Source organism: Adiantum capillus-veneris, chromosome 21 (assembly GCF_014529385.1).
Source record: "Adiantum capillus-veneris isolate H3 chromosome 21, ASM1452938v2, whole genome shotgun sequence".
Taxonomy (NCBI): domain Eukaryota; kingdom Viridiplantae; phylum Streptophyta; class Polypodiopsida; order Polypodiales; family Pteridaceae; genus Adiantum; species Adiantum capillus-veneris.
This window is the reverse complement of record NC_140951.1, coordinates 23,234,563-23,254,141: the sequence shown is the minus strand read 5'-3', so window position 1 is coordinate 23,254,141 and position 19,579 is coordinate 23,234,563.

The window sequence follows — 19,579 nt, the reverse complement described above, 5'->3', positions numbered from 1 at the left end:
AGGCAATACATTGACATATGCCCAAAGTTGGAAATTCCAATCGAGAAGAGGCTTGTCTCATGGTTCCTAGAAGGATTACTTAACAAGGACTTTCAAGCCCTTTTTTTATAGTAACAAACATACAATGGGAAGCAAGAAGCCTGGATGCAATTAACTTGGGTGACAATTGCAAAAGTTTCAATGAGGAAAGCACTGTTAAGGATATGCAGAGTGAGTGGACCACATCTACTGTGCCTGCACAAGTAGCACCAACTATGGAAGCTCTTGTCAATGGCTTGGAGGACATGCTTAAGTGCATGCATGACATGATGACCAATATGCAAAGGATGCTTATGAGAGGGCCGAGATAGGTCCACCGCAGGGGAAACCTATGGGACAATCTAGACCATTGAAATGGTGTGCTATTGAAATAAAATAGACAAATCACAAAATGAATGAGTGCTACTATAAGCCTAAATATGACAAAAATGTTAAGTATGTTCCAATGAGACAACATGGAAAACCCATGTATAGATATCCACCAAACATGGCACCAACTCATAAGCCACCCATGGCTATGGAAAGACTACAACCCGTATTAGGCAAGCACCTGCCACTATCAGGAAACAATGTTGTACCAGTTAAGTACATGGTAGCTGAAGGGCAAGTGGATGAGCATGATCTAGTATCAATCACTCCATATAATGAAGCGAGATCTGCGACGGTGGGAATAAAGGATGAGTGGTACACTCAGTCAACTCCTATCACAATGGAACAAGTTTATCAAGCACCTCCGAATGCAGCACCTGTTTACTTCATTGTTGTAAACCAAGGGGCTAGACCACACATGATGAAACCAATGTCAAAACCTAAAACAAGAAATTTCCATAATTATGGATTAGATGACCACTGGAAAAATGTGTTTCATGATCCACATAAGAATGTGAGAACAATCATGGCATATTGCTTGCAGTGTGGTCGCAAGGGTGAACATTTACCAGACAATTGTCCAAGGAATCTAGCAAACAAAGGGAAGGCAACCATAAATGTAGTTCGAGTCATGTCAAGTAGCTCATCAAAGGGGAACCCACAATTGCAATCCAGGTAGTTACTAGGGTGCATGCTAAGGTTATAGACAACAACATGCAAGCAAGTCAAAAACACCAAGAAAACCATTGAAAGAATCCAAAAAACAATGACGCAAATGATACGATCTTAGAAGACAAAACAACAAAGGGAAATTGAGAAGAGAGTACAAAATAAAATAGAGGAAATGACGTAGACAATGTCATCGGAATCTAAAGAATCAAAACCAAGATTGGCAGGATCCGTATTTGTTTACAAGATATGCAAATGAATCAATGTAGCCTTGGAAGCTTTCCAAGTGAGATTAAAAGCAGTTCAGATATCAAAAACAAAATGAAAAAACTACCCAACAACTAACATGGAAGCTGCCAAACTTGAAGCTTACAAAAACTTAGTGCAAATCATGCAATCTATGCAAGAGAAACAAAAGCCTCAGCTAGAATTCATAAGAAAACCAACAAAATTGAGATCAAATCAAACAAAGAAACAATGTAGAATGATGAGGAGTTGAGGAAAACTCTAGAAGGCACTAATACACTTGAACTAATAGTTCCATATAGTGAGGAGGGGCTAGATAGAGTTTCCATACTTAAGGAAGATTGGCCAAACCACATTTGGGAATGATCCTGAGAAGTGAGAGACGGGAGTCTAACTCTGAAATGATCTCAAATCAAATAAGTATGGCTAGATCGACCACCCATGGAACTAGATGAACAATCTTTTTATGGAGATTAGGGATCAAAGAAATTAATCTTATTAAGCGGCTCAAACACTACCTTCATACCTAGGTGAAAATGAAGAAAAATCATTGGTGTGTAAAACGACCAAATTGAATAGACCAAAGAGAAATTTGGATGTGGTGAATTTGCAGTCAATTATGTCAACTGCTATCCAATTCACAACCACACTGGGTAATCTGCTTAAGATAAGACCACATCTATGGAAGGATTTACAACTTACCATGGAAAAGATGGGCTTAAAGGGGGAAACCAAAGAGAACCTAGAGAAATTGCAAGACAAGGAAGTGCGGGCTAAAATTGTAAAGTCAATACCCATGAATAAAGTTGGGGATTACTGTGAGGGAAACAAAGGAAACATGACCCTTAGGTAGAGTACAATGATATAACGACCATGGCTATTTTGGACAATAGATCAGACATTGCCATAGCAACAAAAGCTATCTGAGAGGCTTGGAGAAAATTGACAATTAGAAAAACACAAATGAAACTGTAATTGATAGATGGGAATATCAAGAAACCAATGGGCTTATTGAAAAATGTAATAGTCACCTCTTGTGGAATTGACTACCAGCACACTTTTTCCATTATAGATTTTGGGAAAAGACTCAATTATGAAATCATCCTGGGAAGACCTTTCATGAGACAGGTACAATTGATCCAGAATTGAGGGAACAATTATCTTATCCTAGAATAATTTGGGTTTGTTAGCTGCTCAGCTAACATAAGGACATCATTCTTATTTTTATCCCCATTCATTGTATCACAATCTCATATATTAATAAGAAATCCCATAAAAGTCCAAGCTATTGTATTATTATTGAGAGTCAAAGAATGTAAAGGGACTCAAGGCTTCCAAATTTATAACTAAATGCAGTTCCTAAGCCTTAGCATTGAGCCCAATTAGCTAGGAATCAATTCTTAAACCTTGGCTAAGGTATTAAAGACAATTTTTGCAACTTTGAACGTAATTTTTTAGATAATGAAAGTGAGTGTACGTTGCAAGTGAGTACTGTGAGTTCTTTGTTTCTTTCAATTGTTTGTGTCTCCCTCGTGTGATACTGCATTGTGAATCCGAGCATACCAATGTGCTCGCAGGTGAATCGCTCTCTTTCTACGTAAGTTTCTTGCAATGAAGTTGTGTTTTTAGGTATGCCCATCTACGAGATTTTTTCATTCCCTATGCACAATACACGCATCTAAACCGATCTTTGATCATAGGGATAGATATAGCATGTCCTAAGGAAGCTATAGAGTGCTTCGTGGGTTGGAACTCAACTACCCAAAATGGGTTGTTTATCTTAGGCATGATTTTGTCTGAGTGTCAGAACTGACTTTTGAGCATATGTGGATGTTGAGGATAGTCTGTACATTCTAGGTTGCATTTTTGTAGCAATGTAGCTATACAATTTCATTGGGTGAAGCTTGCGGTAAGAAAAGTTGCTTTTGATGTTTGACACACATCTAAGACCGATGTAGGCAAGAGCACATTTGCCTTGGGTTTTTCAAGAAATTACCTATCTCTTGTAGCTTCCACGCACTAGTTGAGTCACCTATGTTCCATGGATTGAAATTTTATATCTGTGGTTCTTGCTTTGCTAGCATCGATATGGTGAAGCTTGGCAGCCGACCGACATCTAGGCACCATTGTCGGGGATGAGGCAACCTAGACTAGAGAAAAACCCAAAGCATTCACTTAAATTTCCATTAATTTCTTTAGTTCGGCTAGAGTAACACATTTTTTTACTTTATCACGGCTGAGAGGTGCTTGAGAGTAGGGATACTTGGTAAGGACCTCGGGAGCATTTGTTTAGTAAGATGGACTAGGTGAAGGGTCCTTGAGACTAGTTAGTGATCGGTAAGGGTATCACCTAAGTAGAAAGTAGAGATTTGAGACTCAAAGTTGAATTTTCCACTTTCTACACTCAATTTTCATGTTCAATAAGAGTAGGGTAAGTAGGAAACCAATAGTATTGCATCTGATCTAAAGTGCACTGAAGAAAACCAAATAAATTTTCAAATCTATCTTAGGTGCGCCCCCGAGGGATTCACTAGTATCTTTTGTATGGTGGCATGTGAGTGCACAATAGGGTTTTTTTAATAGAATTTCCATAAGCATATACAAAAGGGGGTGCCCTCAATTTTGGGGATGCTTATACCGTACATAAGGGAGGCGAGGGCATGGGGAGAAGGAGCTTTGATTATTGCTTACATTGACATTTGCAGTAACTCGGATTATACATGTATAGTCCATGTAATGGATTGTTTCAGATTTCCATTTTTGGGGCCGCGCCACTTAAAAGCTTTTTTACCCTAGGGGTTGGTAACCTGGTAGGTTGCATTAGGCTCTACAATATGCCATCAAGTGACAAGAAGTCTCACGCACATGTGGGGAGGTTGAGAATTGAAAGAGAATCTCAATATTTTGAGGTTGGGCTCTACAAATAGGGGGTACAACTGGAGAAAAAATATATATGTAGAACTTACAAAAATGCTCTCTCCTGATTGGCAGGTGAGCGCATAGGTCCAAGGTGAGGTAGGGTGAGATGAGTGCATGCTTCGTCTAATGAGAACATGCCTGATTAGTTGTTGCATGCGGTGATGAGGGAAGAGCGAGACTGAGTCTACTTAGAGAGATCATGCTAAGTATGGATCTTGATTTACCCCTTGTATTAAAAACACACATTTGTAAGGCTCCCGTTATGAGGAGAAGCCATCGTGCGTGAAGAGAAATCACTCAACAAAAAACTAAAAATTCATGGCCAGTCTCGAAATTTTTCACCGGAGTATTATGGCTGGACGACGATCGGAAAGTGGTTGAAAGACGGTCGTTCAGTTGGCCAGTGGCCTATAGTCAATGGCCGGTGGTGGCTGAAGGTCAAAAGTCAATGGCCGATGGCCACTTTCAAGGTGGACATGTCTTTTGAAGGGCGGCCACACATGGGCGCATTGGAGAGTCCAACTTGGACTTGTCTACAACACAGGGGCGGCTACACAAGGCTGCTTCTCATGAGAGAGGGCATCCCTTTTGGCCTATCAAAGGAGGCCTCTTCTACACACAAAAGGCATTGTGGTGCATTGTGAAGTTGATGTGAGGTGGTGAGAGTGAAGCAAGGTGGGAGCTCGATTAATGTTATAATCCCTTTGTAACCTACTTCTTGTTTGACGTACTAAAGCCATTGAGTCGAAACTTTCTCATGGATGTAGCCCATATTTAGTGAACCACGTATATCATTTGTGATATCTCTCTCTCTCTCTCTCTCTCTCTCTCTCTCTCTCTCTCTCTCTACTCTATAATCTCTCATGTTCAAAAAATTATGTCTCTCCATTAAGTAAACTACTTTAATATCTACTTAGCTACGTCCTATTTCCTAACAGTTGGTATCAAAGCAAGGTTTTCTTGTAGATAAAGTATCTCAAGGAAAGGATTCCTTGAATTGAGTGGGAGTAATGGCGGAGGAAGGGAAGCTCAAGATTGATAAGCTCAATGGCAAGAACTACCAACACTAGAAGATGCAGATTGAAGACTATCCCTACCAGAAGGACCTTTATTTGTCACTAGGCGGTCTTGCAAAGAAGCCTGCAATAATGACAAATGAAGCATGGATTTCCTTACTCGAAAGGCATTAGGAACAATCCGGCTAAACTGGCATGAACAGTGGCCTTCAATGTTTTGGAGATGAAGACCACGGAGGACTTGATGAAGTCACTTGACGGTCTCTACAAGAAACTGTCGGCATCTAATAAGGTATTTCTCATGAAGCGCTTGTTCAATCTAAATATGGCAGAGAATGGTTCAATTGTAGAACACCTAAATGACTTTAACACCAAAATAATTCAACTTCAATTGGTGAAGGTCAATTTTGACGACAAAGTGCAAGCCCTCCTTATACTATCATCTCTATCGAATAGTTGAGACAACCTTGTGATGGTTGTAAGTAACTGTGTCTCTGACACAAAAACTCTTAAGTTCGATGATGTTGTGGGTGTTCTTCTAAGCGAGGAAATGCGAAGGAGAAGCACACGTGAATCATCAAGTGTTGCACTATCAGTGGAAACAAGAGGAAGGCCTAAGGAGAGGTTCGAAAACCAAAAGGATCATGATCGCTCAAGGTGGAGCAAGTCATGCACAAACTTAGTTCTTGAATGTTGGAACTGCGAAAATAAGGGCCACGTCAAGAAGGATTGCTGGTCCAAGAAGAAGAAGGAACCGGAGTCTCAAGACAACAAGTCAACTTCGGAGGCCAATGTGGCAGGTAAAGTAGAGCAAGACGCTCTAATTCTCTCATTATACAATGTGTCTAACTCTTGGATAGTAGATTCTGGGGCTTCATTCCATGCGACACCACAAGCAACATTTCCAAGATTACACCAAAGATAATTTTGGGTATGTATACTTGGGAGATGATGAAGCTTGTGAAATTGTCGGCAAAGGTACAGTTTGTGTCAAAACTACTAATGGAAATGAATGGAAGCTTACATATGTTAAGCATTTTCCTTCTCTTCACAAAAAAATTGATCTCTACAGGACAATTGGATGATGAAGGTCACAAAATTGCATTTGGAAACAAACATTGGAAGATCTCAAAGGTATCTTTGGTGGTTGCCAAAGGAGAAAAGGTTGGTACACTTTAGTTGTGTTTTGTCAGCACACAATCTTCAGCTTGTGCAATAGCTACAAAACTTGACAGTACGGTGTGGCACTACTGGCTTGGACATATAAGTGCCAAAGGAATGCAAATCCTTCAATCAAAGGAGCTTCTACTAGGTTTGAAAGAAGTGGACTTAGAGTTTTGTGAAGGTTGTGTTTACGATAAACAAAAGAGGGTAAATTTTTAAAAATAAAAAAATGAAAGAAAAAATAAAAAACTTGAGTTGGTTCATTCTGATGTTTGGGGTCCTGCAACTACACCATCACTTCGTGGCTCATTGTACTATGTAACATTCATAGATGATGCGACTAGGAAAACATGGGTTTGTGTAATGAATCCGATGCGTTTTCCATATTTCAAAGGTAGAAAGCAGGTACCAAGGTTAAATGCTTCAGATCCGACAATGGAGGCGAATATTGTGGCCAATCTTTTGAAAGATTTTGTGCTAGCAATGGCATTCGGAGGCAAAGGACAACCCCGAGGACATCTCAACAAAATGGAATTTTGAAAAGATGAACAAAAAAATCATGGAGGGAGTATAAAGCACGTGGCTACATGCAGGCCTATCACTTAAGCTTTGGGGGCGAAATCAATAAGTACATTTGTGTACTTGATCAACCGATCACCATCAACCGCATTGGATGGGGGCGTTCCAGAAGAGGCATGCACAAGTAAACCGATAAATTATGCATTTCTCAAAGTGTTTGGGTGCGAGGCTTTCATGCACATAGATAGAAGCCTAAGGTCAAAGCTAGATGCAAAGTCCAAAAAGTGTTTCTTCATTGTCTATGGAGAAGTTGACTTTGGGTATCGCAAAGAAGACACTAAAGATATCTCAAGAGGATTACATCAAGAAGGTACTAGAAAGATTTGCAATGCAAGATGAAAAATTGGTTTCTATACCTTTGGCTAGTGACTTTAAACTAACCAAGGATATGTGTCCAAAGACATAAGAAGAGATAGCCTATATGTCTAAAGTTCCATATGCTGCAGCAATATGCTCTCTAATATATGCTATGGTCTAGAAAGGCCAAATATTGCACATGCAATGGGAGTTGTGAGTAGATTCATGGATAATCAAGGTAAAGAGCATTGGAAAGCTGTGAAGTGGATACTTAGGTATCTAAATGGGACAACCACGAATGCTTTGTATTTTGGAGGCACTAACATCATCAAGGGTAAGATGATGCAAATATGGCAGGTAATATGGACACTCAAAGGAGCACTATTGGCTATGTCTTCACAATTGGAGGGACAACAATAAGTTGGGCTTCAAAGCTACATAAAGGGGTCTCACTTTCTACTAGGGAAGCAAAATATGTAGCAATGATGGAGGCAAGCAAAGAGATTATGTGGCTTCACAGATTCTTGGAGGAGCTTGGATACAAGCAAGACAATTGTGTCTTATACAGTGACAGTCAAAGTGTCATTCATATTGCAAAAGAATTCAGCCCTTCACTCAAAGCACATTGAGGTGAGATATCACTTCATACGTACTCTTTTGGAAGAGGGATAGCTAAAGCTAGGAAAGCTGCACACAAGTGAAAATCCTACTGACATGTTTACAAAGGTAGTCAACAAGGAGAAGTTGTTTTGATCATCTTCAATCGACATTCAAGGATAAGAAGCCAGGATGGAAAGCAATCACAGGTTTTGGTGTGGAGATCAGTTTCCAAGTGGAATATTGTTATGGAGCCTGATTTACCCCTTGTATTTTTTTTGTCTTAAAAACGTACATTTGTAATGCCCCCGTTATGAGGAGAAGCCATCATGCATGAAGAAAAATCACTCGCCAAAAAACCAAAATTTCATGGCCAGTCTCAAGCTTTTTTGCCAAAATATTATGGCCGGACGACGATCAAAAAGTGGTCAAAAAATGGCCGGGTCGGTTGGCTGGTGGCCAGAGGTTGGAAGTCAATGGCCGGTGGCCGATTTCAAGGCGGTGATTTCAAGGCGGACTTGTCTTCTGAAGAGCGGCCACACAGGGGCACATTGGAGAGTCTAACTTGAACTTGTCTACACAAGGGCAACTACACATGACTGCCTCTCATGAGAGAGGGCATCCCTTTTGGCCTATAAAAGGAGGCTTCTTCTACACACAAAAGGCATTGTGGTGCATTGTGAAGCTGATGTGAGGTGGTGAGAGTGAACCAAGTTGGGAGCTCTATTAAGGGTATAATCCCTTTGTAACCTACTTCTTGTTTGAAGTACTAAAGCCATTGAGTGGCTGCTTTCCCGTGGATGTAGCCCACATTCGGTGAACCACATATATCGTGTGTGCTCTCTCTCGCTACTCTATAATCTCTCATGTGTGAAAATTATCTCTCTCCTTGAAGTAAACTACCTTAATTTCTACTTAGCTACATCCTATTTCCTAACAGATTATGTGTGCAAGTGCAAGTTGATTGAAATTTTAATAAAGAAAAAGTGCATGCTACACGATATTGAGAACCATTGGCCGTACTAGTCTACGATGAAGGATTCTCCCATTGAAGAGGGTGTGAGTTTCATTCATGAATATTTTTTTGATATAATGTTGTATAGGCCATGACATGGGCTAAATAGAGGACTCTTGGAAATAAATGAGTAAATTGAACCAGCTGCTAGGTATCGATAATTTGCCTTTATCAGGAGGCAACAAGCCGCGTGCGCGGGGAGGTTGAAAGTTGAATGAAGCCTTTAAGGACTTAGGATAATTTCATAGGAAATGGTATTTTGAGGATATTATATTTTGAGAGCATTTTTTCTCTTTTGATCAATGCCATCTTTGTGAGCATCACAATCAGTGGCCGCCATGCCCAATTGCTTTCGTTTTTCAATACTCCATTTCTTCCTCATCACTTCTCGTTCCTCTATTGTCCACCTCTAGCAGGGCTTTTGTTGCGCCCTGATTCAGTGTGGCAACTACAAAAGTGGCAGCTAATCTTGCAAATTCTATGTTTTTGTACTCACCATTCTGCTCTGCCATCATCAAGAGATGGCTTGCAATTTGCAAGAAGAAGGGACCAATTACTCTATAGATGAAAATGAGCCTTCCAATTGTGGTCTCACTAATTGTTGTTCATAATGGCATTCCTAGGACCAGTTTGAAGCCTCTCAGCCCTCCACATCCCTGTGTGGAATAGTGAAGAAGATGTGAACTATGGATCTTGCATGCGTGGTAGGTCCTTAACTCATTAAAGTAACTTTGTTCATGGCTTCACACATTCAGTGATGTGCTTAAGGTGTTTTATCAATTGTTTGTTCATATATGTGTATCTTCTAGAAGGTTTAGGGATATGCATTATTACATATATGTAACCAACCGCTAACTGTTGAAAGAGTGTTTTATCAATTGTTTGTTCATATATGTGTATCTTCTAGAAGGTTTAGGGATATGCATTATTACATATATGTAACCAACCGCTAACTGTTGAAAGAGTCTTAGCCGATATGTTGATTGAACTCAAAATTGTGTAGTTGAGCTTGTCAAGTAGATCACAAGGACCAATCTTATGTAGCTTTCGCATTTTGAGCAATCTTGTCACTTATGACTAGAAGTTTTCATCCAACTTATGACTAGGATTTTTCATCCAACTTTGTTATTATCTTTGAAGAGGAATCAATCAAAATCTACTATATTTTTTAGTAAGTTGAAAGACATGTTTTGTGATAGGCATCTAAAACCAGGTTGGAGGAGTTGCTTCCAATGATCAAGTGAAATCTTCTCTACAAATTTATGCATCATTTAATTTCTTTTGTAAAGTTCATGCTTTCAATTACTGAGAAGTGCTATTATGTCACCTTTTGGAGTCCAGGGTGATATACAACAATGTTGTGGACATTAAAGACCAGATGAACCAAATAAGGGACACTTGGCTATGGATCATAGTGCATGCCTAGAGTAGACCATAGAAAGATTTCAGCAAGCAGCAACTAGAGTGTTGGAGATGCTTGGACTCACAGCTCCCATGATTTTGGTGAGAGTCACAAATTATGATAAGTACAATGGGATCATAGTTGCATTGAAAATTCCAATGTCCATGCAATTCTTCAGTTGATACAACATCAGTGATTGGTTGTAGCAAAGCTGATTTCTCTAGAGTCAACAACATGTTCTTACTCTTTATGTTTAATGAAGATGAAAAATGAGACAATTTTTCTTATCTAATAGCTGACCATTTACATCATCATGTTTTGTTGGTTTTTGCTTTTATTAGAGTCTAGTGATACATGCACGTACGCCACTCCTTGGAAGTTTTTCACATGTGTATAAAATCTTCTATGGGAAAAATAGCTACTAATCAATAAGAAAGGGTTTACTACCTCATGATGCTCATGACACTTCTGTGACCATACAAACTATGAATGTATTCCATTTCCACTCATATGTCTGTAGACTCTACAATTCAAATTGTTTGTCCAAACAATTGTCTTGAAGGTGCTTTAAGAATTTCAATACATAGCAAAAGGCCTGTTTTGAAGGTGGCAGTCAAGAAAGACAAGCGAGACTCAAGCTTATCTCGAAATGTGACCCTTCATTTTTACATGTAGGGTCAATATACAACAGAGTTTGACATGGATGCATAGACAATTTTGGAAGGTTTTGTTGTAGCTGCATGGCTTGTGGGAGGTGCCTTAAGTACTACGTAGCTTTAGGCATTGTCATAAAGCTAGCTCTCTTAGGTTGATTGAGCTGTTAATTTGCGTGTGCAACAAGTCATCTGGGGATTGTGAGGTTTAGCTTCATAATACTTCTGTTCAATAGAACTCAAGGGGTTGTTTGGGATTACTTACTTTAACGCTTTGTTTTAATTTCATTTGTTTTACTGGTTTGGGGGCCATGATTGGCCCATTGTATATTACTTGTATAATTGAATTCATGGTTGTCCAAAGTGAAGATGCACCATTTTTACATGTGCAAGTGTTCAATTGTATATTGAGCCAATGTATACACAAACACTTTTGGAAGGCTTTGTTGTAGTTGCATAATTTGTGGGAGTTTCTTTAAGTATCACATTTGCAGGGTCATGAGAAAATTGACTTGGATATTGCAAAATGATATACATCTTTTCAATAGAGTAATGCTTAGGTTCTTTTTTTTAACGGATATATCAGGTAACAAGCTGATCATAGCTACATGTTCTTCATCTGAAATTACACTCGATGAGGATATTATATGGTGTCTCCTTTATTGCTGATTGTACATAGCACAAAATAGTACTTTTTGTGAGTGGTACCCTGTGCAATTCTAGGTTCTAGACTCTAATGAGTGTAGCGAATGTTTTGTTATGCGAAACATCAAAAAGGTGTGCATCTCTTTTTTGTGTTGTGCATGTAGCTCCTCACAAGTAGACATTGTTACTTGCACATTTTGCCATGCATTTTGTCAAGTTGAAGATACCTATCTAATAGTTGGGGAGTATTTCATGATAGGGCCTATGGAAGATGTAGAAAGAGTAGACAACATTGTGTAGTTTTGAGAGTGGTATGTTTGTATGTGAAGAGTGCAAGATAAAAACTTGCTTGTTTGTTGAAAATATTTCTCATGAGGTTTCTTTTTATTGCTCTTGGAACTATCCATCAAGGTTTGCATCCTATAATAGGATTAGTACACATAAGGTTATATGATCCATGTTTATAGGGGTTAGGTATGTATGCATGGTTTTGTATATAGGGAGGTTTTGGCTCGAGGGTTTCTCGCAGGTGATGTCTCCTCTTAGGTAATAATGAATTGCCGAGGACACGCCTAAGATAGACATGGGGTTTTTGGGATTGATATTGTGAAACTGAACTGGCAAGGTGGTAGACCCAACTTCATTAGACTATTTCTGTAAGGCCCCTAGTGGGACTGCCTTGAGAATGAGCCTCCCAACCTCCCATTAAATAGCCCCTTGGGCCTTATTCCCTATCCACACTTGCAGCCGGCCCCTTGGGCCTGGTCCTTGACCATCGGGCATTGCCCTTGGCATGACATTACTTCCCCCTTGGAGAAGCGGTTTCGTCCTTGAAACAAGAGTGATAATACAGTAATGTTTTCCATAGTGGCATCCATCATGGATCCAATTGATTGGTTGACTGCAACACGGTTCAGCAGGAGGTTCAATGAAACCAAGAGGAGCATCTTGATTTTCCACATTGTTGTCCATTTGCAACCATCTTGTGTTGCCGATTCCTATATTGTGTAGACTCCATTTAGAACGCACATGAGTATGCTAAACAAGTTATCACACAAGGATGTACCCAAAAGAGTATCTTGTGTCACTTTCCATGAAAGTAACTTGCTAACATAACTCATCAGCCAAGTGTAAGTCCTTGACTTGTTCTCAAATTTCATCAGTAAACAACCCCACCATAACTAGTGTTCAAGGTTGATAACCTGACTTATACATGAAGAGACGAACCTAGTCGCAAACATGTTTTATCTGATGGTAAGCAAACTCCAAGTAGAGCAATAAATGATTATTAATTGGATTGCTTTGTGCTAGTGTACGCATTTTGCATATCTTTTAGCACAAGATTACACTTTGTCATCTGCCTGTCCCCTTGGATAACGGACAATACTGAGGTGTATTTCCCCCACGGTTTACAGACAGCCGTCCCAGATGACTAGTAAACAGGGATCACAATATCGTACAACATTGCTGAGGAATCAACAATGTCCTGAATAACCATCGTGGTTAACTTGAAAAGATCCACAAGCACCCAAACCGAGCCATGACCTCTATTGGTGAGTGGTAGACCCAAAAAGTAATCTCATAGAGATACTGCATGTAGAGTGCAGAATGATTCATAAGCATCAACTTGAGGAATATGCATGCTGTTCCAAATCACCGTTTGCTAAACACTAGGGCCCATAACACCTAGTGTGCATGCATTTAGCAACAAACAGATCCAAACTTGTATATCCATAATCGTCCTTGCCTATACTTATGGCAAATATGGTGCTCTTATCACACATTAAAAAGGAATGTAAACAATTCTATAAAGAAACTAAATATTTTAGCTGCAATCATTTGCAAGCCGTGTTGAAACGTTTCAACCATAATAGAAGGTGAAACAATAATCACTTCTAGATAAAAACAATGAAATCTGTTCATTAACAACTCATATCCTCGCTATATGCATAAACAATCATCTGTAATATTGTTTAGCTGCACTTGTACTTTAACAAGGCATTCCAAGTATCCGACAATTTCTGGTCACCAAAATTGCTCCTGATACGTCGTGCTAAAAATGGTCTAGAACACAGATTTGACCAAAACCTAGGGACTTTTTCGTGATGCAGAATTGAAATAGTGGGCACCAGTGTCAGTCCCAAAGACTCATATTCTCCACATGTGGAATATGTCTCTTGTAAGGGTGTTTGGAAAAACATCCTTCAAGTACGAGATGTACTTATGCGTGGAGGTAACTGCAAACACTCTACAACGGGAGTGAGAGGGACCCTCATTAGTCGTGTTCCACACTGGCTAAACCAAACTCCTTGAGTTCCTAGACCATGCTGCATCCCATGTGACAACATGTACCAAATAAACCCTACAAGTGGGTATATAACTGCATAATGAAAATAATGTATGTTGGACACTATGGCCCAAAATACTTTGTTCTGACGTGCCCTTGGCATGTGTCTGAAACATTCAATCAATAGATGCGTTCCTAGGGTGTGAACTTAAAGTTCACTTACCCGTATTCAAATGCATAGGAGCACTAATGGAAAAACAAGCAACATTGCAATGGAAACCCTGGGTGTTGCCGTGACAATCCAAACCCGTTGGTTAGAATCTCATTAGTTAAACCCCTTGGGCCTGTCCTATGTGAGAACCTGTGCAAGTAACAGCTGACGGTAACTAACCTAGTCGACCGTGTACTGAAATGATTGGACTTTTCCACTATCCCGTGGTAGATTGCGGACGTCTTTCCTTGAAAGTACCACTGTGATAGATCAAAATGTGATCTTGAATGTCGAGGGAGTTCTTTAGTAATCGCCCACTGGGTCGTAGCTCCTAGGGATAACCAGGCTATCCTAACTGTTGGCTGCATCTAAACTCCATGAGATAGATCAGCTGATGTGAGTTTCAAATTATCAGGAACTCAACTCGAGCATCCTACTAAAAACATGTAGGGCAAAAATGAACCCCAAAACATTCTTAATGGCACGACTCTTGCCTGGCCATTAGCAGTGATGGTTACTCCTCTGGATAGATTTGTTCGATCTTGAGAACAATCACCCAAGGAATGCTAACAGTTGGGGTTTACCCTCGTTCTGATACTAGCTTGTAGCCATTGTGGCTCGTAGCCTTTATGCCAAGAACAAATTAGTGTGCAATTGACGAATCGAAGCAGATGACTTGGATAACATCTTGGCCACATTCTAGCTAAGAGTTAGAGCACCTTGGCTTATGCTCACGCACGAGCAAAACATATATCAAAATCTGCTTAAAAAGTGGTCATTATTCTCTGAGAGAAATAAGAAAGAGAGGGAAGGAGAGCATGCTGGGCTGAGGAAATTTCCTTGAGTTACTAGAGTGTGTACTCAATTTGTGTGCTCTTATGCATCTTATGCCTAACTTGCAGCTTATCTTATAAGCATGCAACAATCTGTCTGTATAACGCTCTCATCGAGAGAGGTAACAGAAAACACAAGCCACAGCTTGACCCACCTACCATGTATGGAGTCGTGACTTTTCAAAAATGACTTAAATAGGGCACTTTGCCTGTGAAATAAGTCCTAATTTTAGGTTACTTTTAGTGTTGTTGGATGTGGATAGCAACCAAAAATCATGTTAAACAATCCATCACTTATCTTGTCCTTGACAAAATTTCTAGTGTGATAGCGGAAGCGTAATCCATGAAGCGGTGGAATTCATGCCCCGTGGTTAGCATGCCTTGCATGCAAAATTGTAAGCCCTTGGAAATTATGACGGGTTCAAACATACAACCCAACATTATTGCCAAACTCATAAGTGCCTTGCACAGTCGGTACTGGTAGGAATGCTTGTGAGGTGATATCTCAATGTTTGCCAGTGCCCCAAACTTGTGTGCCAATTACCTTGACGGCCAGTCAAAATGTAGTATCTTAGAACAAGTTAGAAGCCTTGCTTCATGTGTAACTGGAAAAAGCTCTTTTCTTTGCATAACTGACAAGCCTTTGCCACGGAAATGCCTAAGCATGAAAAATCAAGCAAATCGTAACATAGTCTAACCCGGTTTCCATCACGTATATCATATATAACTCGCATATGGAATCCATGCCCGTCTGGTATGGAATAGTATGCAAGGATAGTGTCAAATCCCTTCCAAATTGGTATGCTCGTAGCAGATGCCAAACATGGGAAGTCTCATTACGAAATTTGTCATTTATGGAAGCCGTGTTTCACATAAGTAAGTCGATGCTCATAGCAAAACAGATGCGGTTGGTCACCTGCAAATATCGTGGCAAAAGCGAATCAAACTTGTCAAACTCTTTTAGCTAAATGACCATGTCGAAATTGCTTAAAGAAAGAAAGCATTATGTATTATAGATTTACTGAATATGCTATACTAAGCCAGATATTGTATCATATACAATTAAAAATTATCTGAAGGGAAGATAACCTCTAAAGAGCATGCCAGAAATTGATTGACTACGTAGCCGCAAAATCCATCAAAAGACCTAAGAATCCAGTACTCAGGGACAATGCTTCCGTTGATGCTATACCATGCAATTGAAACATAACTTCTGCAATTTGGCTTCCTGAAAGTCTATTGCGGACAGTCTCCTTTTTTCCACCTTGGCAGAGACTGGCACAGGTGTAGACACGGTACCATGTGGGATGCACGAGATGACCAACTCTGTAAGGTGATCCACCTGTGTAGCAAGCAATTGGATATGAACCGTCAATTTGAAAAACGGTTCTTCAAATAGTTGAAATTCACATCATGTAACGTACTCTTTGTCATCGATGAGATTGCTAGTATCCTTCAAAATGTCAAGCACACTTTGAGGAGGAGGAGTAGATGCAATTGAAGGAATTTCAAAATAAAAAAGATGATTCTCAAAAAGTTCTGTATCCAAAAAATCGAACGTAGGATCCATTGCTGTGGTGCTAGCAAAGAAAGAGAAAAACACCTGGATCAAAAATCTCATAGCCGTATGATGTATCGTCGTCTTCAATAATTAGCCATGCCAATTAGATCCGTAATCTTAAATAAAGATATAATATTGCCTTCAAAATCAAGTCGTGCTAGACTGAGAAAGAATTGAACCCGAATCCCAAGACGTTCTTGGATCCGTGGTTGTCTAATTAGCAGGTTGTTACAATTGGCATAAGATGCTCGTCGTACCCTTCCAAGTAGCGAACTTCGAAAGGAGAAGTTAACTTTCGGCCACTGCAGAAAACTGGCTTGTTGACGATGTACTAAATAATTGCCAAAACGCGACTTGCGGCCCCTTGGAAAAACCTCCCCAAACCAACTCCTTCGAGGAGGCTGGTCCGAAAACCTGTGGGATCCACTTTCTACTTGCTTGCGGCACCTTGCCAATGCGTGCGACACCTTGCCAAACTCCCCAAATATGCTTCGTTGAGTGCAGGCTGGTCCGAAGACCTGTGGGCACTTGCCCTTAAGGAATTAAGTCCTAAGGCCCTTGGCCTTAGGAGCTTCAATGTGAACTAAGGGCTTCACAAAGCCATGGCGGCTCTGCAGGTAGCACACGAGGAGAACCAGGGCGATGGCGAGCGATGGGTTGCAAATCGGGCTCCGCGCCTGAGTCGGGACACCATCCCATGGTCTTTGCGCGCCTGTTGAGCCTGTCCGTGACCCGTTTCCTGCAGCTCAACTTAGCAAACGTCCCCTTCCCAAGCCCCCTTGCATGCGGATGCTGTTCCTTGCTTCGTCTTCGACCCCTCCTAAGCGGCCATGCCCGCCATCAACTCTCGGCAGAACTTGGGTTGCATGTGCATGAGCATGCTAAAAGTGGAGGTCCACGACCCAGACTGAAGCTCTGATACCAGTGTAAGGCACCTGGTGGGACTGCTTTGAGAATGAGCCTCCCAACCTCTTATTAAATAGCCCCTAAGTGTAAGGCCCCTGGTGGGACTGCCTTGAGAATGAGCCTCCCAACCTCCCATTAAATAGCCCCTTGGGCCTCATTCCCTATCCACACTTCAGCCAGCCCCTTGGGCTTGGTGCTTGACCACTGGGCATTGCCCTTTGCATGACAATTTCCCTTGATTTTGGAAACATTTGGATCATTAAAGGCTTAGTCAAACCCAAATCTCGAAAAAACCACTACTTTTGAGAAAATTAACAAAAGTTAATTCAGTTCTGGCTAAAACTTGAAACCAATGTGTGGATAAATCTTAAAACTTGTTGGAAAATCAATTTGTGAAGTAAAAATTCCAAAAGGTCAAACTTTGGTAGAGTTTTATCTTAGGCGCGCCGAAGATAGAAGTACATCCAGAGGGGATATTTTGCCAAATTTTCAATCCACATGATTTTATCAGACCATTATATAGCTCTTGAACAAGTTTGTAGCTGTACAAGGGTCATTAGGAAATTTTGGAAGTCTTTTGGAGGGCCTTTTAGTAGAAAGAGAAAAAAGAGCTCCTCTTATGAGAGGAGCCAACGTTACGTAGAAAAAGGGCCTCATATTAACAAAAATATGAAAAAGGTATTATCCACGCATTCAATGATTCAACAGTCCTTGAAAACGGTCACCTTTTCATTAAAGGCGAGTGTCTTTTTCATGAGGCCGGCGTCGCTCATTCAATATGACTTGCGTCATCATTGAAATGAAAAAAATCACATGACTATCAACTTGTGTCATAATTTGAAGATTTTGACACCGCTTATGCGTTCAAAATGTCCATAAACCTCAAAATAGACTGTCTACTTGTCCTTTTTTGACACCCGGAGAGGAAGAAATTGCCAAAAAACCTCTAAAAAAGGATTTTTGACGAATGGCACGTGAGGGACACTTAAATTTTGTAAACGGCACGCACATGCCATTTTACAAAAGTTTGAAGTGCCCCTCATGTGCCATTCATCAAACCCCCCTTTTCAGAGGTTTTTTGGCAATTTCTCTCCCTTCGAGTGAGAGAAAAGGGCAAGTAGACATTCGATTTTTAGGTTTTTGGGCCTTTTGAACGCATTAGTGGTGTCAAAATCCTCAATATTCGACATAGTTGACAATTTTCTTTATTCCATTTCAATGATGACGCAAGTCATATTGAATGAGTGATGCCGGCCTCGTGAAAAAGACACTCGCATTTAATGAAACAGTGACCGTTTTCAAGGGACGCTAAAAAGTTAGGTTTATTTTTTTGAGTATCTAGTTCTTCTTTTGGATGTACTGAACAAGTGCAAATGCATTTTAAGAAAATTTTCTAGAGAAAAATAGAATCTCTTAGAAGGCCTTCCAAATGACCTCTAAAATCTTCTAATGAAAAAACACCAAGAAGTTTGAAAACCTTTACAACACTGGTGAACTATCCAAACTTTGTGAAACTCATTAGACAAGCTTGAAATCACATATAGGAACCTACACAAGTCACATTGGGCAAAAATATGTTGAAACAGGGAAGATTTATCTTAGGCGCACCGAAGATAAATTTTCCACCAGGAGAGTCATTTTGTGAATTTGAGACCAGGGATATGTTTGTCAAGTTGTGTGGACGCCACTCGCGTGATAAAAATTGAATTCACTCCGATAGAGAGGTGCAACCATCTTAAATATGCATAAGATAGCCTATGAAAAATTTCAAATATGGGGCATATTGTGTGTGTCCAATGATTGGAGAAAGGAATTTTTAGATATTTTTGTGACTTCAGATTGACAATTGTGGAATCACATATGGTTTGAAGTGTTGATGTGCATCACGACTTTGCAAAAAAGGGATAGACAAGGAGCAGAAGCGCTGTGTCTAAAACCAAAGGCAACTTTCCAAGTTTGAAGTACTTGTTCTTGGGAAGCATGTAGCTTGGACGTGATTTACTTGAGTGATCATTGTGAGATCTTCAACAAGAAGAGCTCCGCTAAAGATACACAGAATGAGAAAACTACATCCACTATGCCAGCACAAGTAGGACCAATTGTTGTAGCTCTTGGCAACGCTATAGAATACATGCTTAAATGCATGAACGATATGATGGTCATCATACAAA